The sequence below is a fragment of the Rhinatrema bivittatum genome, chromosome 5 (assembly GCF_901001135.1).
Source record: "Rhinatrema bivittatum chromosome 5, aRhiBiv1.1, whole genome shotgun sequence".
In the NCBI taxonomy this organism is placed as follows: domain Eukaryota; kingdom Metazoa; phylum Chordata; class Amphibia; order Gymnophiona; family Rhinatrematidae; genus Rhinatrema; species Rhinatrema bivittatum.
In genome coordinates this window covers 106,802,594-106,829,293 of record NC_042619.1, presented here as the reverse complement: position 1 = coordinate 106,829,293, position 26,700 = coordinate 106,802,594, and the positions used below count along the sequence as shown (strand labels likewise).

At 43.8% G+C, this 26,700-nt stretch overlaps 1 protein-coding gene across 9 annotated transcripts in view; it reads right to left on the bottom strand.

Annotated features, from left to right (window-relative positions):
- The window catches only part of NBEA (neurobeachin), a 2,460,099-nt gene that overhangs the window by 137,907 nt on the left and 2,295,492 nt on the right, over positions 1 to 26,700 (bottom strand). The window lies entirely within an intron of this gene.

The window sequence follows — 26,700 nt, the reverse complement described above, 5'->3', positions numbered from 1 at the left end:
CGCCCGGCCCTGTCTACACCCCCCCCTTACCTTTGTCGGGGGATTTACGCCTCCCGGAGGGAGACGTAAATCCCCGCGCGCCAGCAGGCCTGCTGCGCGCCGGGCCGCGACCTGGGGGCGGGTACGGAGCGCGCGGCCACGCCCCCGGGCCGTAGCCACGCCCCGTACCCGCCCCCAAAACGCTGCCGACACGCCCCCGGAACGCCGCGACGACCGGGCCCGCCCCCCGACACGCCCCCCTCCGAGAACCCCGGGACTTACGCGAGTCCCGGGGCTCTGCGCGCGCCGGGAGGCCTATGTAAAATAGGCTTCCCGGCGCGCAGGGCCCTGCTCGCCTAAATCCGCCCGGTTTTGGGCGGATTTAGGCGAGCAGGGCTCTGAAAATCTACCCCGATAAGAATAGGCAATATGAACAATTATATCCTTCAGACATTACTGTTAGAACTTTAAACAAATCATATTTTATCTCTTGATACATAGGAAATTTGGAGAGAAAAGAAACCACTTTTCAGAGGAGTGCATTACTGAAACTTATTTCATTTTACAGGCTTCCACATAACACACCCTTATATTTCTTAAGGATCCTCATTTATAGTCTCAGGTTGTTGCCTCCTCCCTTCAAAAAGGCCCTCAATTGATCTGGCATAAAGAAAATATATGTGTTCCTGGACAGTTTAATAATGCCCTTACAAGGGTAGCACAAAATAAAGCTACCCCCTAGTGCTAAGGTTCGGAACGCATTGAGAGGAAACTTTTTCTGCGTTGTTGAGTACTTTTTGAAATATCAGGGTATGCTCATACTAAACCTCCATGATATTACGTATTTAAATTCTTGAAGTAATTCTTCATAATTTTACTAACATCAGATGCATCATATAAGGAAACAAAGAGAACAGCCCTGTCTTCAATCTCAATGTTGGAATTTTCCAAGTATTCGGATAGATTTTGAAAATCCATCCCTTCTCTGTTCGCTATTACTGAGACAGCGCTGCTCCTCTTTGGAAGAAAAAATATCTTCTTAACTAGCGGTATCTCATCCAATGGGATTTTAAGAGTCTCTTGAGCATATCTTTTGAAATTCAACAGAGGCATCTCACCCATTATTATAGGAAAATTAAGGAATCTTAGATTAAGATACCTCAAGTAATTTTCTATTGATTCGAGTCTTCTCAAAGAGGAGACCCTTTCATTTGCAATTGTGGCGTTTACAATCTGTAGGCTCTTCATTAGTGCTATAAGGTCGCAGATCGCATCAAGGGTAACAACCGCCGGTTTAACAAACTGATGTGGGTACGAATGGCTTACCCCCAGTCTGGTAGTCACACTACTCTCCTCCGTTGGTCTTGAGGTGCCGGTTTCCTCTCCTCCCCTTTTCCCTCCGAAGCTGCAGCTTGGACTGGTGTAGCTCCCCCAACTGCTCCTGCAGCATCTGAGCCACCCGTCTGAGCACGCTTGGTGACATCATCTACCTGCGGCTCAGCTCTTTCGTCGCTGGTTAGCTGCAGAGCTCTCAGCGACGTTCTAGGATCCGGGCTCAGTGATAGTTCCCCAGGAGAGTACGGGTCTCCTCCCCCGTCTTCTCCAGCAGGTGTTGAAGCCCTCAATGTAGGTGGTAAAGAGGCAAACTCAGATATTAGCCGTTGCCCCGAGATAATCTCTGATTTGGGTGGATAAACTCGGATTTTACCCTTTCTTTTATGTGGCATTTTTTTCCAGAAAAAACGCTTAAAAAGCAAAATTCAGGAATCTTGAAGAAAGAGCAAACAGAGTTACATCCTCTCAGGTCGCCATCTTGTTTTCTCTCCTATGTGTGTATATTTTAAATGTGAAAACAAACTATGACTTACTTGCATAAGTCCTGGTTTACACCCATAAGTTGGCCAATTTTAAAATATGTATGCATCGAGGAAATCAACCAATTTATTAATTAGTCCATCACTTCTCCCAGCCTTCTCCATATCATCAAGATCCTCCTGGTTCTTCAGCCTGAATTCCCCTCTAGTCCACTCAGACCCCCCCACCCTGTCAGTGCTATACAATAATCCCAATAAAGGAAATCTCAATATACGCCTGACTGTGGAGGGTGAGGGGTGAAGAGCTGCTACATGTTAAAGATGGCAGTCAAGCAAGATAAAGATCCTGCAGGACATCAAATGCACTGTGGAATCTTTGTGGATAGAAATTCAATGTGAGATGGCAAAGAGTAAAACAGTGGGGGTACACTGCTATCTACCTGGCCAGAAGGAATAAACAGATGATGAAACAAATTTTGCAACACAATAATAATGAGAGATTTCAATTATCCCAATACTGAGAGGGTATATGTCACATCAGGACATGGTAGGGAAGAAAAATATCTAAATGAACTAAATGATTACTTCATGGAGCAGTTGGTCCAGAAACTGATGAGAGGGTGAGCTATTTTAGTGGAATGCAGTCAGGCTAATTATGAAAGGTCCATGGGAAAATGGTCAATCAGAGTTGAGCGCTCGTAAAATTGAGCATCAGTTTTCCTAGCCTGACCAGATAGCACATTTTAAAAAAAAATTTCCTTTTTAAAATTTTTGTTTCTTCCAACTTAAAATCGCTAGGATATTAAGTCGGAGGGTGTACAGAAAATCAGTATTTTTTGCTTTTCTGTACACTTTTTTTGGTTGCTCAGAAATTAACGCCTGCCCAAAAATTGTCCGCACATTTTTTTTCAGTATCCCGGGTGAATTAATAATAGCCTCATTAACATACATTTACATGTGATGAGCACTATTTGTATTGGAGGGGGTATTGGATGAGCGTTTTTAATGCACTAAACCCCTTAGGGGTAGATTTTCAAAGGGTTGCGCAAGTAAGATACTCGCGCAGCCCCCGAAAACCTACCCCTGCCTCCCCCTGCATAGGCTTGGCAGCGTGTGCAAGCCCCGGGACGCACGCGCTGCCTGGAGGCAGGCGTAACTTCATCGATAAAGGTTAGGAGGGGCATTTAGGTAGGGCTGGGGGGGGGGGTTAGATAGGGGAAGGGAGGGGAAGGTGGGGGGAGGCGGAAGGAAACTTCCTTCCGAGGCCGCTCCAATTTCGAAGCAGCCTCGGAGGGAATGGAGGGAGGCTGCTTGGCTCGGCGCACGCAGGTTGCACAATTGTGCACCCCCCTGCGTGCGCCAACCCTGGATTTTATAACATGCATGCGGCAGTGCGAGCATGTTATAAAATTGGGCGTAGATTTGTTCGCGCTGGGTTGCGCGAACAAATCTGCACCCGCGCGTACTTTAAAGATTTGCCCCTTACTGTATAAGGGGTAGTGGACGTGCATCGAAAACGTGTGTCCAACTGCGTGAAAAACAGTACGCTCAGCTGAGTGCACTTTACAGTATCGACCTGATAATTTAGTGCAAGACATAATGGTAGAGGGGCCACTAGGCAGTAGTGATCATAACATGATTAAATTTGGTCATGATTTAAAACTCCAAGGAGGAAGACTCAGAACCAATGTCAGGAAGTATTTCTTCACAGAGAGGGTGGTGGATGCCTGGAATGCCCTTCCGGAGGAAGTGGTGAGGACCAAAACTGTGAAGCATTTCAAAAGGGCGTGGGATAAACACTGTGGATCCATAAAATCTAGAGGCTGGGAATGAAATGAAGACAATAGGCATGGGGGTGGCTTACGGGAATGAAGGCTACTACCCTTATTCAATAAACATACACATTGTTAATGCAACTCCAACATTTCTCTATGCTTCAACGGCAAGAGGAAATGTGGGAGAAAGGATTTGCATTCACAAATAATCATGGAAGTAGTTTGCTTTTTACGGTGGTTACTACCCAAAACCAAATTAGCCTGATACTTCACTTTCAATTAGGGATGTGAATCGTTTTTCGACGATTTAAAATATCGTCCGATATATTTTAAATCGTCAAAAAATCGTTAGGGCCACGATACAATACCAATTCCCCCGATTTATCGTTAAAAAATCGTAAATCGGGGGAAGGGGAAGGGGGAGGGCAGGAAAACCGGCACACTAAAACCCACCCCCGACCCTTTAAATTAAATCCCCCACCCTCCCGAACCCCCCCCCCCCCCAATGCTTTAAATTACCTGGGGATCCGGCGGTGGTCCAGAACGGCGGCGGTCCGGAACGGCCCCCTCAATAGAATCGTGTTGTCTTCAGCCGGCGCCATTTTTCAAAATGGCCACCGCAAAATGGCGGCGGCCATAGACAAAAATGATTCGACGGAGGAGGTCGTTCCGGACCCCCGCTGGACTTTTGGCAAGTCTTGTGGGGGTCAGGAGGCCCCCCCCAAGCTGGCCAAAAGTTTCCTGGGAGTCCAGCGGGGTTCCGGGAGCGATTTCTCGCCGCGAATCGTTTTCGTACGGAAAATGGCGCCGGCAGGAGATCGACTGCAGGAGGTCGTTCAGCGGGGGTTCCGGACCGCGGGTGGGCACGTGTTCGATCCAGGCCGCGGCCGGGTGGGCGTGCATTCATCCAGGCAGAGGGAGCCGGCGGCGAAAGCGGCCTCCGGAGGCCGGCTCCCTCTGCCTGGATGAATGCACGGCCCCCGCCGGCAGTGAATGAATGCCCGTGCGATTTCCGCGCTCAAGGCGGCTGGGTGGGCGTGCATTCATCCAGGCAGAGGGAGCCGGCGGCGAAAGCGGCCTCCGGAGGCCGCTTTTGCCGCCAGCTCCCTCTGCCTGGATGAATGCATGGCCCCCGCCGGCAGTGAATGAATGCCCGTGCGATTTCGGCGCTCAAGGCAGTCACATGGCGTGACGTCAAGCGTCGTGACGTCACGCCTTGAGCGCGGAAATCGCACGGGCATTCATTCACTGCCGGCGGGGGCCGTGCATTCATCCAGGCAGAGGGAGCCGGTGGCGAAAGCGGCCTCCGGAGGCCGCTTTCACCGCCAGCTCCCTCTGCCTGGATGAACGCACGCCCACCCGGCCGCCTTGAGTGCCAAAATCGCAAGGGCATTCATTCTTTTCTCCAAGAGGACCAGCCCAAACCTCTTTAGTCTTGCCTCATAGGGGAGCCATTCAATCCCCTTTATCATTTTGGTCAACCTTCTCTGTACCTTCTCTAGTTCAACTATATCTTTTTTGACATGTGGCGACCAGAATTGTACAGAGTACTCAAGGTGCAGCCTCACAATGGAGCAAAACAGATGCATTAAGACATTTTCTATTTTATTCATCATTCCCTTCCTAATAATTCCTAAAATTCTGTTTGCTTTTTTTTGACTGCCACAGCACACTGAGCTGATGATTTCAAGGTATTATCCGCTATGACACCGAGATCTTTTTCCTGGGTGGAAGCTCTTAATATGGAACCTAACATATTGTAATTACAGCATGGGTTATTTTTCTCTATATGCATCACCTTGCACTTGTCCACATGAAAGTTCATCTGCCATTTGGATACCTAATCTTCCAATCTAGCAAGGTTCTCCTGCAATTTATCATAATCTGCTTATGATTTAATTACTCTGAATAATTTTGTATGATCTGCTGTTATGCCCATTGGTCACAGACAGCTGCGACCACATGTACTTACTTCCTGCACTGCTCTCGGCTCGGGCCAACTTCCACCGCTGTGTTCCTCGGGACTCCTCGTGGCGGTCTGAATGCTGCCACCACCCACGTCGACTTTGGGTCTTCCTAGGCAGGCACGTGCGTGCCATTGGACCCTCCTTTGAAGTCTCTTCGGCAGGAACCTTGGGGGCATTCCTATTTGATGATGTCATTGGACCTGTATATTTAAGCTCCATCTTCGCCCTCAGCTAGCCAACTTGGCAACAAGTTCCATACGTGTCTAGACTAGAGCCTTCATGTTCCTGTGACTACACTATCGAGCTTGGACTTGGACCCTGTCTGGTACCCGCTCCTTGGGGGCCAGTGTGCGCTTCAGGGACTCGCTCTCCTAGCCTACCCTGCTCCTTGGTCTGGCTCCATACCTCCTGGGTCCTGCACTGCAAGGCCTCCCGCTCCTCGGGACCACCCCTGAAACACCTCTACTATCCATGAGTTCTACAACAGGGCTTCCCTGCTCCTCAGGGTTGTGCCTGCTTCCTATACAAGACTGCCTGCACCTCTCTGATTCTTGGGGCCGTGCCTACATGTTCTTAAGTGACTGCCAGAGCTTCCCCGATCCTCAGGGTAGTGCTCTCCTGCTTCTCGACTGCCAATGCCTCCCCGCTCCTCGGGGTTGCATCTACATACTATATCGAGACTCCCAGCGCCTCTCCGCTCTCCAGGGCTGTGCATACATCACCAGTAGAGGCTCAGCTTGGACTTCCCTGTGCTGTGGGTCGGTCTGCAGCGTTAAATCATCACTCTCTATGCTGCGCAGCTCCTCCCCTTGGGATAGCCTCTCCCTTTGGGGTCCCGGCCCAGATACTACCTCTAGCCTGCCTCTCTACCGGGGTAACCTCCTGGCTCCTCGGGTCCCCTCCATAAGCTTCACCCAGAACTCCTCGCTGTGTCTGACCTCGGCTCCCAATGATGTGGACCTGTGGGGCCCCTCCCCACAAGTGGTAACAACTCGCATCTTGGGCCAAGGGCACACATACCCCCACCAAACCATAACATCTGCGAATTTGACTATGTCATATGTCATATTTCTTTCTAGGAAAATAAAAGAAAAATGGGAGATCAAAAAATATATTTTAATTAAATTGTTTACCTATAAGCTAATAGTGTATAATATAAAAAAAATGTAAAGAATAATCTTTTCTTATTAAAACCGCATCAGCAAGCCAGACGGCAGATCTCTAACTTTGAAAGAGATCACCCGGTCTTCTCAATCATTTGCGGTTTTAACTGGAGTTTTTGTAGGACTTGTATAGGAAACTCTTCCTTAAGTTTTAACCAGTTTGTAATCCATGAAAGGATATCACCTCCTATCCCTAGAAGCCCCTCATGAGGGTCTTTGTGAAACACCTTCTGAAAATCCAAATAGACTATATCTACTGGTTCACCTTTATCCACATTTTGTGAGGGAAGACTTCCCCTGGGAAAATCTATGCTGACTGTGTTCCATTAAACCATGTCTTTCTATATGCTCTGTGATTTCGACCTTTAGAATAGTTTCCACTATATTTCCCGGCACTGAAGTCAAGCTCACCAGTCTATAGTTTCTCAGATCATCTCTGGAGCCCTTTTTAAATATCAGGGTTACATTGGCCACTCTTCAGGTAGAATGGATGATTTTAATCATAGGTTACAAATTTTAACTAACAGATCTGAAATGTCATTTTTTAGTTCCTTCAGAACCCTGGGGTGCATACCATCTGGTCCAAGTAATTTACTACTCTTTAGTTTGTCAATCTGGTCTACTATATCTTCCAGGTTCACAGTGATTTGGTTCAGTTCCTTTGTCTCATCACCCTTGAAACCAATCTGCAGAACCAGTATCTCTCCAACCTCCTTATTAGTAAACCCAGAAGCAAAGAATTCATTTAGTCTTTCTGCAATGGCCTTATCTTCCCTAAGAGCCCCTTTAATCCCTCGGTAATCTAACTGTCCAACCGATTGCTCCACAGGTTTCCTACTTTGAATATATTTTAAAATTTTCTATTATGAGTTTTTGCCTCTATGGCCAGCTTTATTTCAAATTTTCTCTTAGCCTGTCTTATTAATGTTTTACACTTAACTTGACAATGCTTATGCTTTTTCCTATTTTCTTCAGATGGATTCTTCTTCTGATTTTTGAAGGATTTTTTGGCTAAAATAGCCTCGTTCACCTCACCTTTTAACCATGCCTGTGATCATTTTGCCTTCCTTCCATCTTTCTCAATGTGAGGAATACATTTGGACTGCGCTTCTAAGATGGTATTTTTAATCAAAACCCACGCCTGTTGTATGTTCTTAACCTTTGTAGCTGCACCTTTCAGTTTTTTCTAACTATTTTTCTCAAAATGTTCATTTTGAAAGTTTAGTGCTAGAGCATGGATTTACTTATTCTCCCCTTTCCAGTCATTAATTCAGATTTGATCACTATTGCCAAGCAACCCCACCACTGTTATCTCTCTCACCAAATCATGTGCTCCATTAAGAATTAGATCTAAAATAGCTCCCTTTCTCATCAGTGTCTGAACTAGTTGCTCCATAAAGCTGACATTTATTCCATCCAGGAACTTTATCTCTCTAGCGTGTCCCGATGATACATTTACCCAGTCAATATTGGGATAAGTGAAATCTCCAATTATAACTGCACTACCAATTTGGTTAGCTTCCCTAATTTCTTATAGCATTTCTTTTTTTTTTAAAAAGTTGTATTTATATCATTTTCAACAAAAATCCAAACTAAATAAACTTGTACAGAAATAGCATATAGAGATCCACATTATAATAGGAAACAATGTTACAAACAATCTGAGTAAGATCTCTCATACTCTGTCAGCTCACAATTAAGGGGGATTCCAAGTTAGAAAATACAGAGAGGAAATAACACAAAACCAGAAATAGCACCGAGCAGTAAGAAAGGTACCCTAAAAAAAACTACACACTTGCAAGGAAAACAAAGCCCCCAAACTAATGACAGCCAGATGCATCACAGAAAATGCTTTCTCTTAGACTGAGTTGATTAGCTACATCAGAGAGTATTTATACTTTCAATCCTAAAAATAAAACATCCCTATTACGAAAAAACAATTTCAAAATGAAATCACAATCTGACTCTATAGCTATAGTTACTATTGAAGTGAAAGACTCAATGCCTTCTTCTGAGGATTTTTCAAGATGTGAAGATAAGTGCAATAATTCTAATGGAGTTGTAGAATCCACTTTTTCTTGTGAAATCTTATGATTTATTGGCAAATAATAAGCCTTTGAAACTGGAGGGATCAAATTTTATGAGAGTTTCAAATTTTCCATAAAATATCTGTGCAGCATCCTCAAAGGGGATTCCAGATTTTTCTTAGGAAAATTTATTATCCTGATGCTTCAATGACGAATAACATTTTCCAAATTTTCCATTTTAGTTTGCAAATACAAATGACCAGATGAAATAACTCCCTCTGAATTTTGTAGAGCAGTTACTTTGGTTTCCAATTATTCCATTCTTGGTAAAATTCCAGCTATATAAGATTGCGAATCTTGAACTATAGAAGATAATTCTTGATGGTGCAATGTGAATTGTGCCACTTGAAGAGAAAGCTTCATAATGGCTTAGCAAATTAAATCTAAGATAATATTTTGGGGTTTAATTAATGATAAAGAAAGAACTTCTGTTTTAGAAGCTCCCTCCGTAGTAAGCATAGGGTAGGAAAAATCGATAGTCATCCCCGTTGGCTCTGCACATAGAGAATTCCCCAGAATTGTGCTCCTCAACTCAGGCATCTCCCAGTGCCGACCCAGCTGGCGCTGTGATGTCATTGGCTTGTGACAGAGCACCTCCATCAACATTGATACAGGCCACAAAGACCCCAGGTTGGGGAGGCCCACGGCGCTGCTCCAGAGTAAAATATAGTACTAAGTCAGGGACTGCTGCTGACAAACTATCACCCGGCATGCTGTCCAATGACTGTTCTATGGAGCACTGAGGGTCCCTGCTTTGGAGAAGATGTTTATCCATCGGGCCCTTCGGTGTTGAGGTACCCGACATTTCTGGGTAGACTCGAGCCCTGCCCTTTCTCTTGCCCATGGAAGAAAAGACAAAAAGGAAAGGTAAGAACACCAAGTTTTTATGGCTGCAAGAGGGAGTCTACAGAGATGTTTCCATTAGCATGCAGCCATTGTTCATCTCATCATTTTGGCCAGGTGGATGCTAGTTTATTCCTATTGCTATACTCTTTCCCAACACATTTGGGATTTCTACCCATTATATTCTTCTGAACATTCAGGGCCAAATGCCTATCCCTCACAAAGCCCACTTGATGTTCTGCTGTAAGTTTTGGAATAAAGCGTGCTACTTGGTCTGCTAGAATCTTAGCCAGTAATTTGTCAAAGTTGAGCAAAGAAATTGGTCGATACAACTCAAGTTGTAGGGGATCGTTTCACTTTTTGGTAAAACAGAAGAGAGCTGTATTCGTATGAAAAGGGAACTGTTGCGACACCATCAATTGAAGAAATGTGTTGGAACAGCAGTTTAACTTTATCTTGCAGTTTTATAAAACTCTCCCTCATACCTATCTGGACCTGGGGCTTTATAAAATGCAGCTTGTTGCATTTTAACTTGAATCTCACCAACAGTGAAAGGGGCATTTAAAATCTCCATTTGAAGGGCTGTGAATTTGGCTAACATAAGAGTATGGAAATAGGAGTACTTACTATTGAGGCCATAATGGTATTTAGCATATACGGTTTGAAAACAATCAAGGAATTCTTCCTTATAATTGACCACAACCCCACGTTTAACCCATATGTCTCCCATATGGCAGCTATATATTTATCCACTTCCTCCGCTTATCCAAAGTAGCCAGTAATTTACTCAATTTATTACATATTTATAAGATGGTATTTAATTATTTATATATTTATCTAGGTGTTTTATATACTGTTGTTCCAAAAAAAGATCACAATGGTTTACAGAACTGGTATTTGTAGAATAACACTGATAGATTCCTCCGCAACACCGTTTTAACAGTTTCCCACTATAAAGCTGCCTGGTGGGTGTGCTCTTTATTGTGTTCAAGATAGCCTGTCCACTTCTGTTGCAAACAAGTCTGGAACCCCGGATCCTTGTGAACGTTCGCTAGAAAGTTTCAATACTTAGTCTCTGTCTGTGCTTTGGACTACAGCAAATTCACCCTCATTAAAGTATGGTCAGATATTTCCAGCAGACCTATAGTGGCAGCAGTGATTTAGGAAAAAGTCTGTGATGACACCAACAAATAATCAATCTGGGACTGTGTAACATGCGCTCGGGAGATATGGGTATAATCACGCTCAGTATGGTGCAATATCCACCAAGCATCCAAGATGTCCAATTGTGTACAAAGCAATGGTATCATCTTGTATCATACAAATCTATTCCCAAGCAGCTGGTGGGATTTATCTACTAGGGGGTCTCCTACCACATTCAAGTTTCCCCTCCCAACACCATTGGACACTTACCCAAGGTCCGCAATTGCTGAAGGAGCCTCGCATAAATGGGATCACAGATGTTTGGGGCATAAACATTGCACAACACAATAGGTTTCCTCCATTGAGAGCCTTTTAAGATCAAATATCTTCTCCCGAGTCCTTAATAAGTTGGTGTACTTGAAAAGATACACTTTTATGTAATAAAATAGGTACCCCTGCTTCCCTAGACCCCAAAGAATCCCAAAAAGGCCCCCCTCACCCACCAATGATGTAATTTGTTATTCTCTACATCATTCAGATGTGTTTCCTGAAGCATAGCAATGTCTGATTTATACCTCAACATAGATCTCAGTATCTTATGTCATTTAAACGGGGAACCGAGCCCTGCCACATTCCAGGAAGTAATCCTGAGTTCTCTCTTACCCACCATTAAAACAGGGGTTTTGCCTCATCCAAAATAATGTTACCCTCTATTTTAGGTCTATCCCCTAGCCTTGGATAAACCCCACAAAATTAACTCATCGCCTTTGACCCTGCCTCTCACATCTAGCCTCCTAATAGCCCCAGGGAACTCTGCCTCCTTTCCCCTCCCTTCAACATCTCATCACCATCCCCCTCACCACCTAATCCTTCCTCAAAACTGCCCTCCTAATCCACCATCCCACCTCCCCATGATTATTCTTCCATTATCAGGAAGAAGGTGCTTTAGGTCCTTCCTGCCATCCCCTTCCCAAAAGAACATCCGTTTATCCCCAAAATGATCGCAGTACCAAATAAGTCCAAACTGAATCAGTCAAAAGGCCACAGATAATGAAAGCATTGCTTATCCTTGGTGACCCCAAAGTGTTGAACTCTGAAGTAACCAACTGTGCCCCACTGTATCTCAATCTCACCCCAAGGTCCTCCTGGAGCTTATAAGTCTTAAGGAGCTCTCCTGGATCTATTTCCAAGCTCTTTAAAATAGGCTTTGACTTTGGCAAACTGAACTGAAGAATTAAAAAAGAAAAGAACAAACAATGAACCAGAAACATGAGTTAGTTATCAAGACCCATAAGAGCGCAGCTCCACCTCGAGACACAAGGTGGCATTCCAACTTCTTCCAAGTGGAATAACAAAGTTTTGCTTTGGTCACCAGTCAAGCTGCGTCAAGCGTAGCCAGTGCTTCTTCTGGGCTGGAAAATACCAATATTTTCCTAGTATGAGTCACTTTCAACTTAGGGTGGTATTGTAGTATAAACTGAACCTACCAGTTGTACAACTTGGCACAAATAGAAGAAAAGGTTCTTCTGAGCCCAGCAAGTTTTGCTGAATAATCATAGAATATCAATATTTTCTTATCTCCCATAAATGGTTGCAATCCACACCATGCCATGTGAAGTATGACTGTTTTGTACATGAAATTTAGGGATCTTGTGATCAACACTCTAGGCCTCCCACTGTTCTTCAAGCCTTGGCCTAACCAATGAGCACATTCAATGTGAATAGATGCAAGGGTTTCTGGGAGTTGCAGTTCTTTTACCAGACAGGTTTCCAGAAAACCCCATAACTCTCGATCTAGAATAGATTCGTTTACCCAAAGAACTACAAATTATTGCAGCGCGATTGATTTTCCAGATCCTCCACTTTTTCTTCAAGCCAGCTTGCTTTATGTTGCAGCTCACTCATGCTTTTCGTTGCAGTGCTCGCATCATCCTCTATGGCTGAAACATGCTGTTCAATGAGGGCCACCCACTGTGTGAAGCTGTCCATAGAGTTGTTGAGTTTGTCAAATTTATTGAACTACTATTCAAATTTTGCATCTAGCTGATGTTACCGCAGTGGTAATCACTTCAATAAGGATCTCATTAGGCACTGAATCTGCAATTGAGGGCTCCCACTCTCAATCTGCATCTTGGCCTCTGTCGGCTTCCCCTTCCAATTGTCTTTTTGGGCAGTTTGAGGACATAGCCAAGTCAGACCTCAGCAAACAACAAATAAATCCATTTCTGAGGGAGAATTGTTACTGCCCATCAGTTTGTATCAAGCAAAGTTTACAGATTCAGCTGGATGGCAGGGAAGCCCAGAGAGCAGGAGAAATCAGTGTCCTGCTTCCTTCACAGCATCATGTGAGCTCCATGTTTAGATCTTTAAAAGAGAGCATTTAGGGCAGATAGGGCTAGTGTGGAAAACTAAAAGGTGAATTTTAAAATCCAGGTGCATGCCAAAATCAGGAGATGGGCATGCACGTGTCCACCCAATTTTATAATCAGCCCACATGCTTGCTCAAGTCTAAAGTGCAAATATCTTGCAACTGGGAAAAAAGGGGTAGAATGTGGGCATGGTGTGGGCAGGACATGGGCCGAGAGATGTGTGTGCAAATACCTATGCACTTGTGGGTTGTGGGACGTGTGGTGAGTACTCATCTCTACAATGACTTGTGACTCCTCTGCACCATCAGCACCAGCATCCTCTGGCGACTCCATCACAGTGTGTCACATTGGCTCCTTCGCAGCCCCTCTTGCTGGGGTCTTCATGCTCTCTTTTGCATGACTGTATGTGGCCCCTCCTTCTGGGCTCTCCACGGTAGCAGCTCCATCTGGCTTCTCTGTATTTTCTCTTGCTAGGGACTCCATGGCTTCTGTGGCCTCTTCAACTGGCCCCTTGCCAGTGCCTCTCTCAGGTTCCTTGATACTGCCCCCTTCTGGGAAGTCTGTATTGCTCTCTCCAGGGCTCTTTTCAGTTTTGTGCACCATACAAGGGCTTCCTCAGGACCTCCTGTAGTGTCAAACCCAGGCCTTCCTGCAGCGCCCCTCTCAGGCTTCTTCCTGCTGCATTCCTGGCTCTCTGTGAGACCTCTCTCAGGGGTCTCTGTTGCAATCTCGTGTAGTTCAGTGACCAGCTACTGCCATTTAATTCTCAACATGTTTCCACTCTGCTGCACCTGCACTGGAGTACACCTACTGGATCCAGACCAGGTTTCCAGTAGTCCTGCCCAGGCCTTTACGCTCTCTGGCTTCTGTGCTTGCTAGCAGTTTAACTTTCAGTCTGGGTCATGCCCTGCTTTAGCCACAGTACACAACTGCTTTTCTCTCTTTTTTTCTTTAAAAGTAAAATTAGTAAAACAAAACAAACAAACAAACAAAAAAACCCCTCCTTCACTGGCACTAACTATACTGAATATAACAGTTCTATCTTCAGATGGGGCTTCTCTCCTTAGTCCGCAAAGAAAAACCTACCCTGCCTGCAGGCCCCACAGACCACTATTTGTTTAAAAGTAGTTTTCAGTTTTTTTCCCCCTCCTGTGTGCTCTTTGAGCTACACAAGCCTTTACCTTCCAGTATTCTTGTACACAGTTTAAGAGCACTGCTTTTCTTCTGTCCTAGCCCCCTTCCTTAGTTAAGCCTAGACAAACTTTCTCTATGCAGTCTGCCTTTAGTGTACACCCTAAGCCACACCATTTTCTCTGCAGTGCTGCTTTGCCTCCAGTTTCTTTGGCAGGTCACACAACCAACTTTACAGTCCTCCCTAAGAGACTTTAGGATTTTCTCTGTGCCAGCATAGACAAAAAAAATCCTCACGCTGATACCATATCTGGGAAACTGAGTGGCGTTTCCCAGGCTGGAGACACAAAGTCACATAGACTCCAGCTTTTTCTAATGCAGATAAAACTTTATTCAAGTTACAGTACTTCAAAACAACAGAATGACTGCCTACCTTTGCAGTAGGGGTGTGCATTCGGATTGACCGCATTAGTAAAACGCAACTCATATTTTTTTTTTACTTAAAAAATTGATTCGACATAAACGATCGGATTTCCCACATATCGAACATAGATATGTTCGATATGTGGGAAATCGCGATTGTTGAGCCAAAATAAAAATATAAACCCCCTCACCCTCCTTAATCCCCCCCCCCCCCGACTTACCACAACTCCCTGGTGATGGAGCGAGGAGTGAGGACGCCATTTCTGCAATCCTTGGCGAGAAGCATGTGACGTCGGCGTCACGTCGAGTGACGCCGGCGTCACGTGATTCCCGGCTCGTTCGCGCCGGACGGCTCGTTCGGCCCAAAAAGAACTTTTGGCCAGCTTGGGGGGGCCTCCTGACCCCCCCAAGCTGGCCAAAAGTTCTTTTTGGGCCGAACGAGCCGTCCGGCGCGAACGAGCCGGGAATCACGTGGCGCCGCGTCACTCAGACGCGACGTCACGTGATTCCCGGCAAGTTCGCGCCGGACGGCTCGTTCGGCGCGAACAAGCCGGGAATCACGTGACGCCGACGTCACGTGATTCCCGGCAAGTTCGCGCCGGACGGCTCGTTCGGCCCAAAAAGAACTTTTGGCCAGCTTGAGGGGGTCAGGAGGCCCCCCCAAGCTGGCCAAAAGTTCTTTTTGGGCCGAACGAGCCGTCCGGCGCGAACGAGCCGGGAATCACGTGACGCCGGCGTCACTCGACGTGCCACCGACGTCACATGCTTCTCACCAAGGATTGCAGAAATGACGTCCTCACTCCTCGCTCGATCACCAGGGAGTTGTGGTAAGTCTGGGGGGGGGATTAAGGAGGGTGAGGGGGTTTAATTTTTTTTTTTGCACATATGTACATATACCCAACTCATTGGATTTTTTTTATGTCCATATTGGCCGCAAGTGGGACCCCCTTTCGGACATAAAAAATATGAACATAAAATTTTGCTCTGCACATCCCTACTTTGCAGTACACTTTCCACTCCCTGGGCTTTGGGTCAGCATAGACTTACAGGAGCTGTCTCTCCTGGAGATGTCGGGACCCCCTGAACCCAGCTGGGTTTACACTCTTATGCTCCCCAGCTAGTCCCAGCCTCAGACCTCTCCCCTGGCCTACAGGATCCCTGCCCATAGAGCTCTCTCACTCTGTGGGATTTAAGGTAGACCAGGCATCTAGCCTGGTCCTGCATAAGCAACAAGGGGGAAAATGAGATCACTCGACTACAGTCACCTTTCTCTGTACCTTTTCTAGATCTGTTTTGTACATTGCTCTGTTTTACAAATGTATTAAGATGCAATTAATCAAGAAAATGAATAAACATAAACATATATCTTTTTTGAGATGCAGCGACCAGAACTGCACACAGTACTCTAGGTGTGGTCATAACATGGAGCAATATAGAAAATTTGTTAAAGTTACGCTGATAGAAAAGTATCTGCATAACTTGCACCTATGCAGTTTAGTGAAAATTGCCCCTATATTGCTAGATAATGCAAAAAATAAGGAAAATATATATTGTACTTCTCTCCAAGATCTTTATTGCATCTACTAGCACTAGTAAAACTACTAACTGCTTAAAATGTATCCTTTCTAAAAAAACAAACCAGATGAAGTCATCTCTAAAAAATGTGGCCAGATGATATTGTAAACCGGCAGTAAACATGATTCCAAATAACAACTATGACATGATATAATTGCTGTTTACATATTAAAAAGAAATAGAGGCTTTGTATGAGAATTCTGTCATGTTTCTCCACAGGAGAAGGCTGTCATAGTAAAGTTCATTATGAATTACTACTATACAACTGCAAAACTAGTTAAGCTGTCATAATTTTCTCAGCTAGAGATTCACTGCTGTCAAAGAGTGTCAATTTTTAATCTGACACAGAAGAAAATTATCTGTTATTCTGACCTCTAATTTCTTGACATTTTAATGCCATAATTGCTGTGGTTAGTGCTGCAACCGTGATTTCACCTGTCAAGGAGGAATGAATCAATACCCTCAAGCTATTATTCACATTTTAACATGTATTTCACAGCATACATTTCATTTATTAGGGAACAAAGATACATGGACACTCCTACAAAAATCTCTGCATTTGACAAAAAATATTTTTATTTATGGTTGGTCTAAATTTCCAGTTTTGTTCTTTATCTTATAATTATATGCACAGAAAGTAAACAATGGTACTTACCATGATTTAATATGAACAGAGTGCACTGCTAAGCTATGGTATAGACTTGTCACCAAAAGATACAAATAATATTTCCAATCAGGCATATATTTTTTTGATTCATAATTTTAATGTGTTCATTTTTAAGGTTTTCATTCTTATAGCTCTTGTTGATTGAACTCCTGGCTGTGCTTGTAATATGCACTACTCTGATATTGGTTATGAATTTTCAATGAAAAAAAGAATTAAATAAACTGCATATTATCCTTTAGGACATATTCATTTCCATTATCTGTGAGTTTACTGCCTTAAAAATTAGAAAAACAAAACCTCGACAGCCTGTCAATGTATAAATTATTTCTTGTTTTACATACAACAGATGGTAGATATTGGGGGAATGGAAGATTGTGTATAGTTTCAACACCAGAGCAGAACTCATCTAGCAGCTGTTGCACTTGCATACTTTCTATCTCATTTTTAATTTTTTTACAGTCTGATTGCCTGATCTTTTTCACCATAATTGTTTGGAATAATAATTTGACTAAGAACAAGTAGAAAGAGAAAAATGAAAACAAGCATGTGATAGCATACATTCTATCACAGAGTGTTGACAGATTTAACCAAACTCTGCTTTTATATGCATTGTTTAAGGAAGGCACAACATAAGTAAATGACTAATAAATGGAAATTCATTTAATTTACTTATCTAAAATCTTAATGATCTGTATCACATAATCATAGGAAGACATGTAAACAGAGGCATCAGGCCAGGGTACATGTCTGCTATCCATAACATGGCATCTACAAAAATGATCACTTTGAAGTGTGACTTCCTGTCTAATTTATGACCACTCTATTACTATATACTATAATGATGATAATATAAAGTGGAGTTGCTCATGCTTGACTATCATTAAATTGGCAACATTTAAAATTGTGCACAATATAATCATCGTACTTCACATTATAACATGAGCTTATAAATTACATAATTTTTCAGAAAATTGTTTTTGCAAATAAAAATCTTATCTGAATCAGCAGTATATAGTGTAGTCTTTTCACAAGCCAAATCTGACATGGACCACGTTTCAAATAATGTCTTCATAGGGGTAAATTGCCATTCTGAAGCTATTTGACAATAGCGAGTCTAAACGGTCACGCATAACATGGCACCAGTGCTCCATACCTTCTCTCTCTCTTCTTTGCTTGAATCATTATATTACCCAAATTTCGGGCAAGGAAAATTCCACCTGGGATATGGGATACCTAGGGTAACTGCAGGCAGAATGTAGGTCTTGCCAGAGCAGAAAAAGTGAGGGTGGTAGAGTGAGCCGCCATCACTGCTGTTCCAGTGAAAAACTGTCCTGCAATCCTGCTATTTTATGAGTTACTTGCTTTACATCTGTCTCTGCTTCATTTTCCTGATGCTTTTCTAGCTCTCAACAATTACCTCAACAGCGAATGGAGAATTGTCAGTCCCACTCACATCTCCCAGAAATTTGCATACTGAACTGTGTGCCTGAGTTGTTTGCACATGGCAATCATTTGAACCTCCCAGCACACATATCTTCCAAGATCAGAGGCAGAGAGTAAACAGGAAAGGCTGCTGGACAGGTTGCACAAGGACAAGGCATTAAGTTCTCCAGAGAAATGGCTTCAAGAGAGGATTAAGATGGTGATGGACCATTTTAAAGGATAGATCTAATCTCATTATTCTATGGTAACTGGTAGAGATGTGAATCGTGTGCCCGATCATGTGTGTTTGGCAAGATTTTTAGTTAATAAAATCGGTTTTTTCCGATTCGTGCGCACTAACAGGAGTTAGTGCGCACTAACAGAAAATGATACAATTTGACACTTTTCAGGTCAGTTAAGGTCAGTTTAGGAATGAATATGTATTCCTATTGGCTGCCCTCTTATTTATTCATGTTACCAAGGTTCCCACTGACAATATATGGGGGATGAGAAATGGAAACAGTTGGTAGCTTGACAAAAAAAGTAATGTGATCAGTCAATGTGACTAGAACTTGTGCCCTAGCCCTGATACCGGGAGTGTTGTGATCTTCCTGCATGCAGTGCCGTATCCCTGATACTGGGAGTGTTGTGATCTTCCTGCACGCAGTGCCCTAACCCTGACCGGGAGTGTTGTGATCTTCCTGCATGCAGTGCCCTAACCCTGATACCGGGAGTGTTGTGATCTTCCTGCACACAGTGCCCTAACCGGGAGTGTTGTGATCATAAGGACTGGGCACAGAAGCAAAACTGAGTGGCACAAAGACCCCAAAGCTGCTGGTTGGAATTTTGATTTTCTGGTAGAATGGACATATGAAGGAGCATGTTATCACATAAAAACATCCAATAAAGCACTGGAGCACAAGTGCACTCTGCACAAGTAATTGTAAACACCAAAAGCACACACAAAACTTTACTTGGTCAAGGTTTTATCTTCTCAGAATTTTTTATTTTAACACGATGACTCCTTTTATTGAAACATAGTATTCAACAGCAGATTTTCAGAGGATTTACGCACGTGGGGGGGTTACATGCGTCGGGCTTATTTTAAAAAGGCCCAGCCACGCGCGTAATGCCCCGGGATGCATGTAAGTCCCGGGGCTTGCAAAAAGGGGCGGTCCGGGGTGGTGTGGGTGGGGAAGTCCTGGGTGGGGCGGGGCGGGGCAGGGACAGAGGCCTCCGATATAGCGGCCATTTGCCGCTGTGTCAGAAGATCGCATGCTGGCAGGCTGCCGGTGCGCACAACTTGCGCCTGCCCAGAGACAGGCACAAAAAGTAAGACAAAGGTCGGAGGGGGTTAGAGTAGGGCTAGGGGGAGGAAAGGTTAGGGGAAGGGGTGGGAAGGTCAGGCTAGGGGGGAAGGGAAGTTCCCTCGCAGGCTGCTCTGATTTCAGAGTGCGTGCATGTTATAAAATCGGGCGTACATGTGTGTGTGCCGGGTAGTGTGTGCACATGTACGCCCGCGCGCACCTTTTAAAATCTACCCCTATGTCTATTTATATGATCAGTAATTTTTTTTTTAAGAATAGTTTCAATCATTTTGCCCAGCACCAAAGTCAGGCACACTGGTCTATAGTTTCCTAGATTACCCCTGGAACACTTTTTGAAAATTGGTGTCACATTGGCCACCCTCCAGTCTTCTGGTACCATGGCTATGTTAAATGATAGGTTTCAAATCACCAGAAACAAGCCTGCAATTTCATTTTTGAGTTCCATCAGAACTTTGGTGTAAATACCATCTGGTCCCGGTGATTTGTTAATATTTAGTCTGTCAATCAGACTTATGTCCTTCAGTTTCACAATGATTCCATCTGGTCTCTCAAAGTCATCACCATCAAAAAATGTTTTTAGTGTATGACCCCAACATTTTCAGTAAAGGCAAAGAATTTTGTTTTTCTGTTATTTCCTTGTCCTCCCTAATTACCCCTTTTACCCTCAATTATCTAGCAGCCAAGTGACTCCCTTATAGGCTTTTTACTTCAAATGTACTTGGAAAAGATTGTATTACTTATTTTTACCTCTATGGCAAGCTTCTTTCCAAATTCTCTCTTAGCCTGCGTAATTACTTGTTTACTTCTAACTTGCCACAGCTTATACTCTTCCTGACTTTCCTCCTTTGGGTCTGCTTTCCATTTTTTGAATGATGCCCTTTTGGCTTTAATTGCCTCTTTCACTTCATTTGGTTTTCCTTCAGCCTTTTTTAATGCACAGAATACATACTGTCTAGGCCTCATGGTTTATAATTTTAAACAGAGTCTATGACTTCTGCATGTTTTTAACCTTCTGGTTTGCTCCTTTCAGTTTCTAACAAATTTTATCATAATCTCCCTTTTTATAGTGAATCATTACTGCAGTCATTTCCCTTAGTATTCACCCTTCAGTGATTATGTCAAATTATATTACATTATGATCTCTGTTGCCAAGTGGATCCACCACCTTTATCTCTTACAACAGGTTCTGTGTGCTACTAATATAGTTCTCCCTTTTGTCGGTTCCATGACCAACTGCTGCATGAAACACTCATTGATGGCACTTAGGAACTGTACCTCTCTTGCATTTTCTGATGTGACATTTACCTAATCAATATTTAGATAACTGAAGTCTCCCATTATTATTGTGTTCCCTATTTTACTAGCCAGTCTAATCTATTAGTATTTTGCAGTCTGTTTCCTCATCCTGGCCAGGTGGGCAGTAAAATATACCCACTACTTTATTCTTCCCTTTTACCATTGAAATTTCTATTCATTAATATAGAAAAGGAAGCAATGAGTGAGGTGATCACAGAGTATAAGGAATTACAAGAGGACCTTGCAAGACTGAGGAACTGGGCATCTAAATGAAATTTAATATGGACAAATGCAAAGTGATGTACATAGGGAAAAGTAATCCTAATAATTTGCCCACAATAGTGGGCTCAATATTATGATTTAAAACTCAGGAAAATGACCATGGAGTCATTGTGGACAATACATAGAAATCCTTAACTTGGGAGAGATTTTCTTCCATGTCACACCAAGTAGCTTTCTTGGAATCTTTTTGAACTTGCTTCTCTTTCTCCATTGTAGCTGGCAAGGAAGGTAGAGGCCACTGCTTGCCTCGAGCTGGTAGCATTTATTTTTAGAAAATTACCACATCTCTGTTGAACAGGTCCATTAACAGTTATTAGTGAGACAGACTTAGGGTTTAATACCTCCTCCTTCTTGGAGTACCAGGGAATGACTCTCCCAATTACAAAGGGGCGCCCCTTAGTGCGCCCCTTTGTGAGGATTCAGATGAAAGGCCCTCCTTTCGCCACACTGTCCCGCCACAGCAGTGCTACACGCAACTCGCAACCAACATACTTGTACTCCTCCCGCCTCGGCCTGCATTTGTCCAACTTACATCCTTCTATGTGTAGCCCTCATCCAGCTCTCATCCATTTAACTCCAGCTCTCATCCAGATCCTGATTTCATCCATCTACTTCCAGCACTCATCCAGCTCTCATCCATTTAACTCCAGCTCTCATCCAGATCCTGATTTCATCCATCTTCCAGCACTCATCCATTTAAGTCCAGCTCTCATCCAGATCCTGATTTCATCCATCTTCCAGCACTCATCCATTTAAGACCAGCTCTCATCCAGATCCTGATTTCATCCTGAAAACGCCTTCGCTCCGCTCCTCAGCCCGAGCTTGAAGCTTGGCCCACCATGACCCAATCAGCCCTATCAGAGGGCGGCTTCAGTGCAGCCAATCGGGGAGAAGCCGGCGGGGATTTAAATTCTGCTCTTCTCAGGCGTTGTGCGCCCCTTCGTGTGGCCCCTGAGGACAGGCCCCATCACTAACACGACCGACTTCACCTCTGCTTCCCTACGATCAAGTCTCCTCCTGGATTCAACACACACCTACTCCAACCTCAACCCAGCTCTTCACGTCAGATTCTGCCATAGGCTCACCGTTCAGTGCTTCCGTTTGCTACTTCCTCACCTCAACTCCACCGAACGCAGCCACTAACCCTAACTGGCTCAATTGGCCCATTTACCCACTAAACTCAATCTACCTTCTAGGGTCTTCCCCAGACCGCCACCACTTCACTCCTCACAATCCTACCAACAACATCTTCACCTCAGCTTGACTACAGTTTCACCTTCCCCCCTCTCCAGCTCAAACATTTAGAATGCATCCAGCCTTCCCAATCCCAATTCTACAGCACTGCCTATCACAGAGAAGAATTCCAACCAGACAAGCACAACACCGCAACTTAAAACCCCTTACACCTATCCTGATTGCACCGATTACTCAGCTCCTAGGCCTCACCCTATTCACCCTATCTCTATTTAACGCGCAATCCCTAACCAAGAAATCTCTAATCTTCAATGACTATCTCAAGGATGCTAAGCCGGATATTTGCTCAAAACCGAAACTTGGCTGAAACCCTCAGATACCGCAATAATAAACCAGCTACTGACGCTAACCTATGACATTTTCTCCCTTCCCAGACAGAAAAAGAGGGGAGGTGGAATTCTCCTAGCAACCAAAAAAGACCTTAGATTCTCTCAACATCCTGTCCACTCGGATACCAAACTTGAAATCGGCTTTTTCACATCACACCAACTACAAATTCTACTCGTCTATGCCCCCCCCCCCCCCCCCGGGACTCCTAGAAACTGATGCCTCCCCTATTGTTGAAATAACTACATCGCTCCTCAACCTGGACGCCCCAGCAATAATCTTAGGTGACTTCAATCTGCACATGGACAACCCCTCACTCTCTACCAGCTGTCAAACCCTTCTCTTAGCTCTCTCAGCAATGGGATTCAAACAGTCAACAAACCTACACATAAAGCTGGTCATACTCTGGACCTGATCTTTGTCAACAAAGGCATAAAGTCGACATCCCTACTGAAGAGTAAGAAGGTACCCTGGTCAGATCACTCCCTGATCTCAACTTCTTTCTCTCTGGAACAAACCATCGCCCCTCACATACCCTCACCTTCCTTTCCTTATAGGAGATCATGCTCCTCTGAAGACCTCAACAATCACTTGGTTCCACACCTTCCCTCCATAGACCTCACCGACCCTAACACTGCTCTCCATTCTTGGAATGTCATCACAGAATCCATAGCTAACAAGCTCTGTCCGCTAGCAATAAAAAAAATCCCACTCAAATGCCTCTAAAAGACAACCCTGGTACACTAACAACCTGAGAAGGCTTAAAAAAAGTTTAAGACAGAAAGAAGCCAAGTGGCGTAAAACACCATGCGCTAGCACGCTCTCCGCCTACAAATTTACACTTCACCTGTACAAGACCTCCACCTCCAAATCAAAAAGGGATTTTTATGCGTCCAAAATTCATAACCTGGTCTTTGACGCTAAAGCCCTATTTGCCTATGTATCTAGCCTCACTCAGGTCGCCCCCCCAGAATTTCCCAGTAACCAAGCACAATCCAAAGCTGAAGAACTCGCATCATTTTTCCAAAACAAAATCATCAGTCTTCTTACCCAACTACCCTCCAAGATCGCCCCCCTACCATCGGCTCTGCAGCCTCCCATCAAAAATATTCACCTCGAAGCTTTCAAACCCATTTCCTCCTCTGAGATTCAAGTTGTTCTAAGAAGAATGAAACCCTCTCTCACCCGGCGGACCATATCCCCACCAAACTTCTTCTCACAATCCCAGACTCTATCTCCAAAACACTGGCGGACATTATTAACTGTTCTCTCTCCCACGGTTCCTTCCCAGACGACCTCAAACTGGCGTCACTCAAACTACTCCTAAAAAAACCAAATTTGGACCTAAAAGATCCTAACAACTTCCGCCCAATAGCCAATCTCCCCTTCATTGCTAAGATTATGGAAAGGCTTGTGAACTCCCAACTATCGGACTACATTGAAGATAATAAACTTCTATCCGCCTCGCAATATGGATTCTGTAAAAATCTAGGCACGGAATCCCTCCTTACTTCCCTAACAGACTTCCTCATCCTGGGTCTCGACAAAGGTCAATCTTTGCTGGTCCTTCTGGACCTTTCTGTAGCCTTCGATACCATCAACCACTCCATCCTCATCAACCAGTTAGCTGCCATAGGAGTTTCCGGCTCTGCTCTATCTTGGTTCAAATCGTTTCTCAGCAACAGAGGTTACAAGGTCAAAATCCAGAACAAAGAATCTTCACGCCATGACTCATCCATAGGAGTCCCACAAGGCTCCTCTCTATCCCCGACACTCTTTAACATCTACCTTCTACCACTTTGCCAACTCCTCACCAACTTCAACCTAAAACACTTTCTCTACACAGACGATATCCAGATCCTGATCCTCATCAAAGGCTCATACTCGAAAACCCTCGACTACTGGGAATCCTGCCACCAAGAAATCAAATGTCTCCTCAATAGCCTAAATCTAGTACTAAACTCCTCCAAGTCGAAATACTACTCATATCTCCAGAGAAAGCAATCTCACCGCTTCTCATCCAACCAACCCACCAACCACTCAAGTGAGAGATTTAGGAGTGATAATTGACAACAGGCTGAACTTCAAAGCCTCCATCAACAGAATGACCAAAGACTGCTTCCACAAACTCCAAGTTTTAAAAAGGATAAGACCTCTCTTCCACGCCCAAGATTTCAGAACGATCCTCCAAGCAATTATTTTCTCAAAGTTAGATTACTGTAACGCTATCCTACTTGGTCTCCCTTCCTCCTACACCAAACCGCTCCAAATGGTACAAAACACAGCAGCCAGTTTACTAACAAACACCAGGAAAAGAGACCATATTTCCCCAATTCTAAAAGAACTTCATTGGCTACCAATTCACTTCAGAATCATCTACAAATCTATCTCCTTGATATACAAAATCATCCATCAACACAGCACAATTGACCTACAATTTCCTCTCCGCTTACACAACTCCACAAGACCTACCAGAGACGCATACAGAGGATCCCTCTATGTACCGCCTACTAAAATCACTAGTCACATTACCTTAAGAGATCGAGCCCTCTCCACAGCTGGCCCACCGTTATGGAACTCCATCCCTCCAGATCTCAGACAGGAGCCTTGCCTCCTAACCTTTAGAAAAAGACTCAAGACTTGGCTGTTTATGCAAGCTTTCCCGGAATTAAATTAATGCATCTCGCCATCAACATATCCAACACAGCAGCTGTACCTCATCTCCTTGTATATAATTTAGTCTCTGCTAAACTATCTTTATTTCCTCTGATCCCAGTTCAATAGTCCTTGTTAACTGTAACTGCTTTCTTCAACACGTTATTTCTGTTTTGATGTATTTATTGCACCCCTGTTTATTTGTAAACCAGCATGATGTGATCGCTTCATGAATGCCGGTATATAAAAACTTAAATAAATAAATAAATAAAATTAGGATCCACTGGGTTCTTCCAAGTAACTCAGATCAGCCACTGTCAAAGACAACATGCTGGGCACAATGGACCATTGGTCTAAACCATGTTTTATAATCTTATCACAAGTTATTGTTTAGAAAGAAAGGTGGAAAAAGTTTAATGACTGGAAATACCATGTAGTTGGATTTGCTTTGTTAATAATGCTATGGCCTGATTTAATTCCACACACAAGTGGTCCTTATGTGATTTCTGAAGCTGGCTCTAAAGGTGGGGGAGGGAAGGCCAGGAAGGTCACAACTTATGTTATAACTGAAGGCATTTAAATAATTATATTTAACCCAGCCTGACCAAGTCAAATATAATTTTCAGCCAGAAGAAGCTATGGAATCTATTGCCAGAGGATGTGCTCAAGTCTTCTAGCATAACTGAATTTAAATGGGATTTGGACAAGTTTCTGGAGGAAAAACCCATAAACAATTATTACTGCAGTGGACTTGGAAAAACCCACCAACTATCCATGGGAGTGAGCAATAAGGAATTGCATCTACTCTTTGATATCTTCTGGGTACTTCCTATAATGACCTGGATTGGCCACTCTTGAAGACAGGAGGCTGGGTTCTAGATCTTTGGTCTGACCCAGCATGGCATATCTTACCTTCTTAAATATTATTACTTATTCAAATATTAGCTATTTTGGCTTCTTTTATATCTGAGACACTATAACATACTTAAATTACAGCAGGAATGTGGAATGCTCTGTCAAATTTAACCTATATTATTTACTTCATTAATCAATCAAAAGAAAACTTGTGTCCCACTGCTCTGTTATTGGTATACAATCCAGCACTAATAACCGAAGAGAACAGCTAAACCATTAGGAATGTTCTTATGTTAAATACAAGAGGAGTTATGTACACGAAATTGAAGAGTAGGGTACAGAAGC